The sequence below is a fragment of the Ictalurus punctatus genome, chromosome 4, assembly GCF_001660625.3.
Source record: "Ictalurus punctatus breed USDA103 chromosome 4, Coco_2.0, whole genome shotgun sequence".
In the NCBI taxonomy this organism is placed as follows: domain Eukaryota; kingdom Metazoa; phylum Chordata; class Actinopteri; order Siluriformes; family Ictaluridae; genus Ictalurus; species Ictalurus punctatus.
In genome coordinates, this window is record NC_071284.1 from 11,689,560 (window position 1) to 11,697,500 (window position 7,941).

The window sequence follows — 7,941 nt, forward strand, 5'->3', positions numbered from 1 at the left end:
AATCTTCGTTTGATTTAGGGCTCCAAATAGTTTTCTCTTCACGATAATTTAAAAATGAATTTGGCAGTCATAGACCATTAATACCCATGAGCCACCTTCATCCCTAATCTACCCTGTGTATGGTTTCAAATCCCTTCCTCTCCTGCCTTTTGGCTTTTTTGGAGATAGGCAGTATGAAAAGGACTTTTTATTAAGAGAAAGATCATCATCAGCCTTACTGGTCACATACATAACTGGCAAAAACCCTAATATAAACCTTATCCAGAAGCTGTAAATCTGGAAACACTCAAGACTGCAAGGAGAGGATGCAGACTAAAGCTCAAACAGCAGCAAAGCAGTGGAGTAAGATGGGGTGCACACACACATGTTTGTCTTACGTTACATTTACTGACATAATTAATAATGCTGCTAATTAATGCTTTGCTAGACCTAAAGTTAATCTGAACCTTTTGGCTCTTTTAGCATTGTTGTTTGTTTGTTTGTTTGTTTGTTTGTTTGTTTTAAATAAAAGTGGCAACACCAGTGAAACGTCCCTCAAGGTCAAAACTCTGTGGCGACGTATAAGACTTAAAACAAACCCCCACACACAGATACCAAACTACCATACCCTCAACTGTTTATTCCCCCTTCTCTGTACCCTCAGTATTTCTATTACCCACAAGTCAGTCCACATCATTTTCAATTATTATTGTCTTTTCCTTGTTGTGTACATTTATTATTGCTAAGATTTTGGTTGCTTTTCCCATAATCTCTGTATCCATTAATGTCATGTTTGCACTGAAAACAACACCAGCTTTTCAGAGGAATTAAGTAACTCATTCATAAAGTATCATCCTTGATAAATCTGAACTGGTGGTTTATTACAACAATGTCCACCCATTTTTTAAACTTTGACAAGCAAACATCCCTAAATCCCAATGCAATAAGACACAACTGAAAACCAGAAGTGACAGTCCCCTTGATCTTATTATTGGCATGGTTATTTGTTGTTATATGTAGCTGAATGTAAAAAACAGCAATAATATGGCTCAATGCAACTGGCATGAATGTGTGTGTTAATGTGTGGCCTGGCAGCTGGTTGCTAAGGCTACATTCTGTTTCACTTCACATTCACACGATTAGACTGGAGGGTTGTAGGCACGGAAGATAAGGCACCCCTGAATGGATTTCCAATCAGGTGCAGTGGGACTAATCCCACCTCTGATAAGCCATCACAAAACTGAGGTGTCGTTCAATGAGATGAGGCTCATGGGCACACCAGCTGTCTGCCACCACACGCTTCTGACCCTCTCAGCACTCCATATTAAAAACTTAATAACACATATCCGTTATGCTAGCTTTGATCTTAATCATTTTTGTCCCTTTGTTCCCTTCTTTGTTGGTTCCATGCCTGAATCACATAATTATGAGTCACTGTGAAAGTCATATTCAGAAGTTGAAAACAGCATTTAAAAAAAATAAGAATCCTCTCTTTGCTGAGATTCGAAAACTGTTTGGCCAAATGGAAGAAGATGGACAGATAAAACTAGAAGAGTTCCCATTTCAGTGCAGTCTCTTCTCTTTACTCTGATGACATTAGTTCACCTGGTTTGCTGATGTCACATGCTTCGGAGTCAAGCCTTTTATCATTGGCACTTAGAGGCCAAAATGTAAGGCACAAAGACAGCCTCTCAGTTTAATAGGAGGCTGTGATCCAGGAGAGCTGCTCAATGTATTATTTTCTGTTTTCTTTATCAGGTGATAAGGAATGACAATCCACATTTGATCCAGGGTATTTTATATTGTCCTTGCATGGGATTCTATAGATTCTGAGTGTATTTATAATGTAAAAATTAATACAGTGTGATAATTTGTGTTTACAATCTGTCAGATAGTGGTACAGAACTTAAAATTGCTGCAAGCTCTATTTGCTACTGAGCAAGAATGATATGCTTAAAGCTGCAGTACTGAACTTTTGCCTCTCTATCACCATCTCTGTTTGAAAGATAAAATTGCAAGTTACCTGCAGAGTTATTATTATTATTTTATGTGGGTTTTGCTTCGGTGCGGATGAATCTGAAGTTTGAGGTATTTATATGGGTTATATATTGGCTCCAATACTTGACAACAGAGATGGCAGTGGATACGGTTTTCTTGGAGTAGAGGTGAGATGTTCTTTCTCAGAACTAGCAGAAAATAAGTGCAATTTACGACACTGACCTATCAAGTGTGCTAATGTTAGCTAGCTACCTACTGAGCTACTGAAATATCTTACCTGTTCAGCAGAAAAGCCATCTCTGCATCAGTCTTCAATCCCTTCAGATCTCTGAATTGTCCCCACCTCTCAAAATTCATGCTGATATTTATTCTTGTTTTAGCACAGGCTCTGTTGCTTTCCCTTTTTGACTGCAGTTCAAGGTTTCTTGGTTTTGATAACTGATTCCCCAGATGTCAACGATGATTGCTGTTTAGAACTATACAGATTAAAACAGTCATCTAGATGACAAGTTTAAATTCTAAGCAACTCTTGTAAGGACAAGCTATAAACACTCCACCATCCTCAGCACCCACACATGCGATATAGTAGCCGGCTCTTCTTCTTTCTGTTTATGGACGTGAGGCCACGCAAATGACGTTTCCAGCTAAAGCTGACCCGACAGCTCAAATTACAAATCATTATTATAAGCTTACCATTGCGAATCAGGGTAAGGTAAGGAGACAATTTTGAACACTGATTTTTTACGTACTTGCTCAATAATTGATTTTTGTTAATTGTTAACCAAAAAATGTTTGATACTGCAACTTTAAAGTGCACCTATTATGGTTTTTCAGATATTAACTTGCTTGTAGTGTGTTATAGAGCTGTTTGTGAATGTAAAAAGTCTGCAAAGTTTCAAAAATTAAAGCGCACAACAAAACCAGGGTTATTGACTCCCAAAACAAGGAACCAATTCTGAAATGAGCCCCACCTCTGGCTTCATCCACTGCTCGCAAACAGACGGAGCTGAAACTCGTTACAGTAGTGGGGATTTCCTTTTTGAAACATGCTGACAGCAGTACACCAATCACAACAGACTAGGACATGTGTCCAATCAGAGCAGAGTATGCTCTCTGAAAGGTGGAGTTTAGAATGAATCCTCTAGAGAGGATCATTTAATGAGTTGTTTTTGACACCGGAAAAAGGTAATGCTGCAATTTAAATTATGAGCACATTAAAGTATTTTTTTTTAACTTGGATGCATGTAAATCTATTGTAGGAGACCTTTGAAACAAAATTAAAAACCATAATAGGTGCACTTTAAGTACAAGCTCATCCATAACTAAGACACTGAAAACTTATTAACCTATTGAGAATTCTAGTTTTTTTTAAAGTGAGTCAGATTATTTGGCTCAGCCCACGAATAAGAGCTGAATGTTTTGGCTCCCAAATGGCTCATTGCTATCTTTTCTGAACAAAACAACATTTGAAATTTTTTCTTCTTTGCTAAATAGCTGAAAACATTTCATGAAATCTTATTCTACCTTCTTATTAACAAAATAACATTACCCCATCAAATACCACAACACATTATACAGTATACTCCTGAAATCCCCAAGCTGTTCACTATCTACATGTGAAGAAATATTTATATCATATTCTAAAGAAGGTGACTTACCCTTTTGTCTAGATTAACTGAAGATTTATAATGATGTTTGATAAATTAGGACAGTATTCTTGGGAATTTGAGACACAAGTTTTCATTGTTTTAGGACTTTCCTTTCCTTATTATTTACATGTTTAAAACAGTATTTGTTTGTAGCATACTTATTCATGGCATCGGTATTCATGTTGGTTTAGAAAGTATTCTATATTCTCCAAACTCATACCCAATCTTTTCTAAAAATTCAGTGTAAACAGATTCAATAAAAATCACTAAAAGGTAAGCAACATTTTATAATTAACTTCTTGCATAACACAGGATAAAAAATACAAATAAATAGGCATCAATATCAATCTCTAAAATTGATATGAACAAAGTACAGAGTGAAAACCTCTGCATATTCATTAGCAGGCCTATATTTTCCAATGTACCTTACACCCCTGCTTCTTAAGGTGCTACATAGAAACATCATTTAATGCACATAAAATATGTCAGTGCATCATTTATCAATATTCGTGTGGTGTTTCATGCATTCATTATGCATTTATTATATCCCTTCATTTTTGTTTTGTTACTTTGGGCTTATTGTGTTACTGTAGAACATCTTATATTATGATCACATTAATTAGGTTATTTTACTTCTGTCAAGCAGTTCTTCTGCAATGGTTTAGTAACATAGGTTTTGACCACTTATGAGGCCAGAAAATATATGCTAAGTTAAACTGTCCCAATTGACCTGATGTCCTAATATACCTGAATTATCTCTAATTGTATACAGCACTGTAGAGGTTTTTTTTTTAGTACAAATTAAAAAAACTGTTGTAATAACCTTTGGGCATAAAACTCAATCTGTATCTGGAGGTACAAGTACAAGTGCATGTTCTTGTACTTAGAGGAATGTGGGGAAATTCTGTTGGGATAAAAATGAAATCAATGCAATAGCAAAAGATAAATCTGATTTAATGTTTAGCAAATTAAGTCATAGAAAGAAAACTGGTTTGTACAGTATGAGGCACTGATCAAGTCTAACTTTTAATTATTGAGCTTCACAGCATTATAATATTTCCCTTCAGTATTTACCGTCCTTTACTTATCAAAGTGTGAGGAATAGAATACTGACAAGAACAAAGATTTTAACACATCACAAAATGTGTTAAACTGTTTATTAGTTTGAAGTGAATCAACTGTAATATCCCAATGTAATTTTTTATTTTTTTCTTTCAAAATCTTTTTGATAAAATGGTTAACTGTCAAATCTTGCTTGAAGTGAAGAAAATTGCCTTTGTGTAGCATTTGTATACTTTTTAAACGGTCTTATGACTTTCGATTTTGCATATTAATTATCTTGACCGTAGCTCATTTAGATGAGGAAGGGTCAGAGCACACTATTCTTGTATACTGTAGGTTTGTGTGATTTTCACACCTCTTTCACACCTGCAATAAGTACTGGCTCTGAGAATTGTTTAACTTAGTTCATATTAGATACATCTGTTTGTCATGTCTTCAAATACTAGTAGAGATTATAAGAATCTCCTTAGTTCTGCAGTGTATGATCTCCAATGCTTTAATTTTCTGCTCCATTAATTTTTTTTTGTTTGCCTTTTTTCACGGAGGATGAGAAGGATATGATAATCCCTCTAAGCTTTCATGGCATCTCAAATTACAAGAGGGCTTTTTTTGTATTTCTGAAAACAAACGCTCATTAACAAGTGAAATGAACTCTTGGTTGGCTAACACTGATGTGTTCTGCTTACTTTGAAGTACTTTATTTGGTTGAAATGAAAGGGCACATTTTCAAAATCAGTGCAAGACCACTGCTAACAAGCATTGTTCAAATAAATTTTTTAATAAATTTTTTAACATTAACATTAATGTCTGGTTTAATTTGTTATTGTTCATGTATATTTTTATTTATCATTGTTAAGGATTTCTTGTTTTTGTTGGGTTCTGCACATTTTTGGTTTTGATCTTTCATACACATATCTGGATTATAATCATGAATTCTCTTATGACTAAGCGTCCACCTGTTATGACACCTGAAAAAATCTTAATAGAAATGCTCAATGCGTATATCAAGCTACCCGCTTTCCAAATCTCTAATGAACCCAAATCAAAAAATATTGCATAAGTGTTAACTTTCCTCCCAAATATCAGCATGCAGAATCTGGAACTTTACATTGATTTAGTCTAGAGGACTTTTCTCTTCGGTGATACTATATAAACATGCGTTACAAGTACCTCAAGAAATGAAAAAGAGAAACAGGGGATCACTCTTCATTAAGTAAAATGACAAACAGGGAATAGTATTAGATGCATTCTTCATTATAATATTCTGCTCTGCTTTCCCTTTACACATGTGCATTCCTCTAATGTTTTCCCTATTGTATAATCTCATATTGAGATTGAAATGAATCTGTTATTATATCCTTTATCTGTTTTAAATTGGTCAATTATTATAATGAAAAAGAAAACCTGGTACTCTTTAAAGAGCTTAATTAATCGGTTATTGAAAATATTCAATAAGAGAGGACAGGCTTTTGAGTCTGAGTAGCCTCAGTCTAGAGTTATCACATGATATTCAATAATAAAGCAACACTGAAATAATAAGGCAGTCCTATGTGACCTGTTTGATATGTAAGGAATAAAACACAACAGGTACATGCAGTTATAGGAAAATAATCAGTGATGGGTTGGTGTGTGGTGGACACATGAGAATTCAACAGCATTGTGATATAAAGCAATAATCATATTATAATAACTCTATTAATGGGTTCAGCGTGTGAGAAAGAAATCATATCTCATAAATGAATAATAATAATACAATTCTATTCTAATCTATTGTAATTCTAGGATAGATATTTATTATTATTATTATTATTATTATTATTATTATTATTATTATTATTATTATTATTATAGAAAGAAGACTGGTCATGACACCACAAAAGAACTACTTATGTATTTACAAAATAGAATCAGGTCAACTATTTCTATGTTTACTTACTGAACTTATTGAACATTAACTACTTTCTCCTACACCGAGCCACTAACACTGGTTCTGCAGTATCTGTCACCTCATGAGTTCTGAATTGCAAATGTGAAAAAGCACAGTAAATATACATTATTGTAAAAATAGTAAAAGTGTGTGGTGTGGTGAGCCTTAGCAGAAGGTAGAACTAATACTCAAAATTCAGTCTAATCCTGGCTATGGTCCAGCGTACCCAGGATAGGCTCCGGAATCACCATGGCACTTATAAGAATTAATCAGTTAATGAAGATGAATAAATAACTGAATTCTGAAGTCTGAGTGTATAATTTTCCCACCCCTTTACACAGCATAGTCATACCTCACACAAGGGACAGTCTTAGTTCAAGAATTAAATACAGACTCACTTAATATAACATACCTTTTAAGTCAGTGGGAATGGTTAACCACTATCTATCAATGACATAATATATAAACACTGTGATATACTGTATAATCATGCAGTGTTTACTGAACTATGGGTTGGTTTGATTTTGTTTTGCTGTTTTGCTGATATTTGTCTTGCTGTGGCAAGAGTTGGAGAGCAAGGGAGGAGTGAACAGGTTTATTTATGATGCCTTGTTTCGTTGCCTCTCTTTTGGAGGTGTGTTTTCTCTCTCCAATTGTTCTGAGTCAATATGCACAGAGGTGCATGGGAAGTGGGGTTCAGGCCTTGCAGTGCAGCATGCATAATGGAATTGATATGCCAAGAAGCTGGTAATTACAGTAGACCACACAGACCACTAGACAACCTAATATCCACCCTGTAGTGCGATGTTAATACCAGTGAAGAAAAGTGAAAATAAGTGAAAAAAGTGCTCCACTCTCAGTCGGAGAGCTTTAGATACTGACCAAGTGTTAATATGTATAACACAGAGGCAGTATACACAACAAAAACCCCAGAGCAGAATCTACTTTTTTATTACTTTTAATGTATGCAGCAAGGTGTCACAATGTTCTACCAGTCTGTGTGCAAACGTTATCTTTTATGCAACTATGCAATGGGGCCAGTGGCAGGAAGGCAGGAGATTCCTGCAGAATGAACAAATTACAAAGGTTGAACAAATCATTGGACCAACCCTGACTCCCTGAAATTGGTTGTTCAGGAGAGGATTCTGGTTAAACTACTGCTCATCAAGAACAATGTCTCTCACCCTGTCCAGGAGGTGCCTAGTTAAACAGCAATTTAATTTGACCTCTCAATCTATCTATTTATTTATCTATCAAATAAAACACCAGCTGCCATTCCATAAACTTCTGTGGAGTCCGAGTACACAGCAAAATCACCAGTGTTGA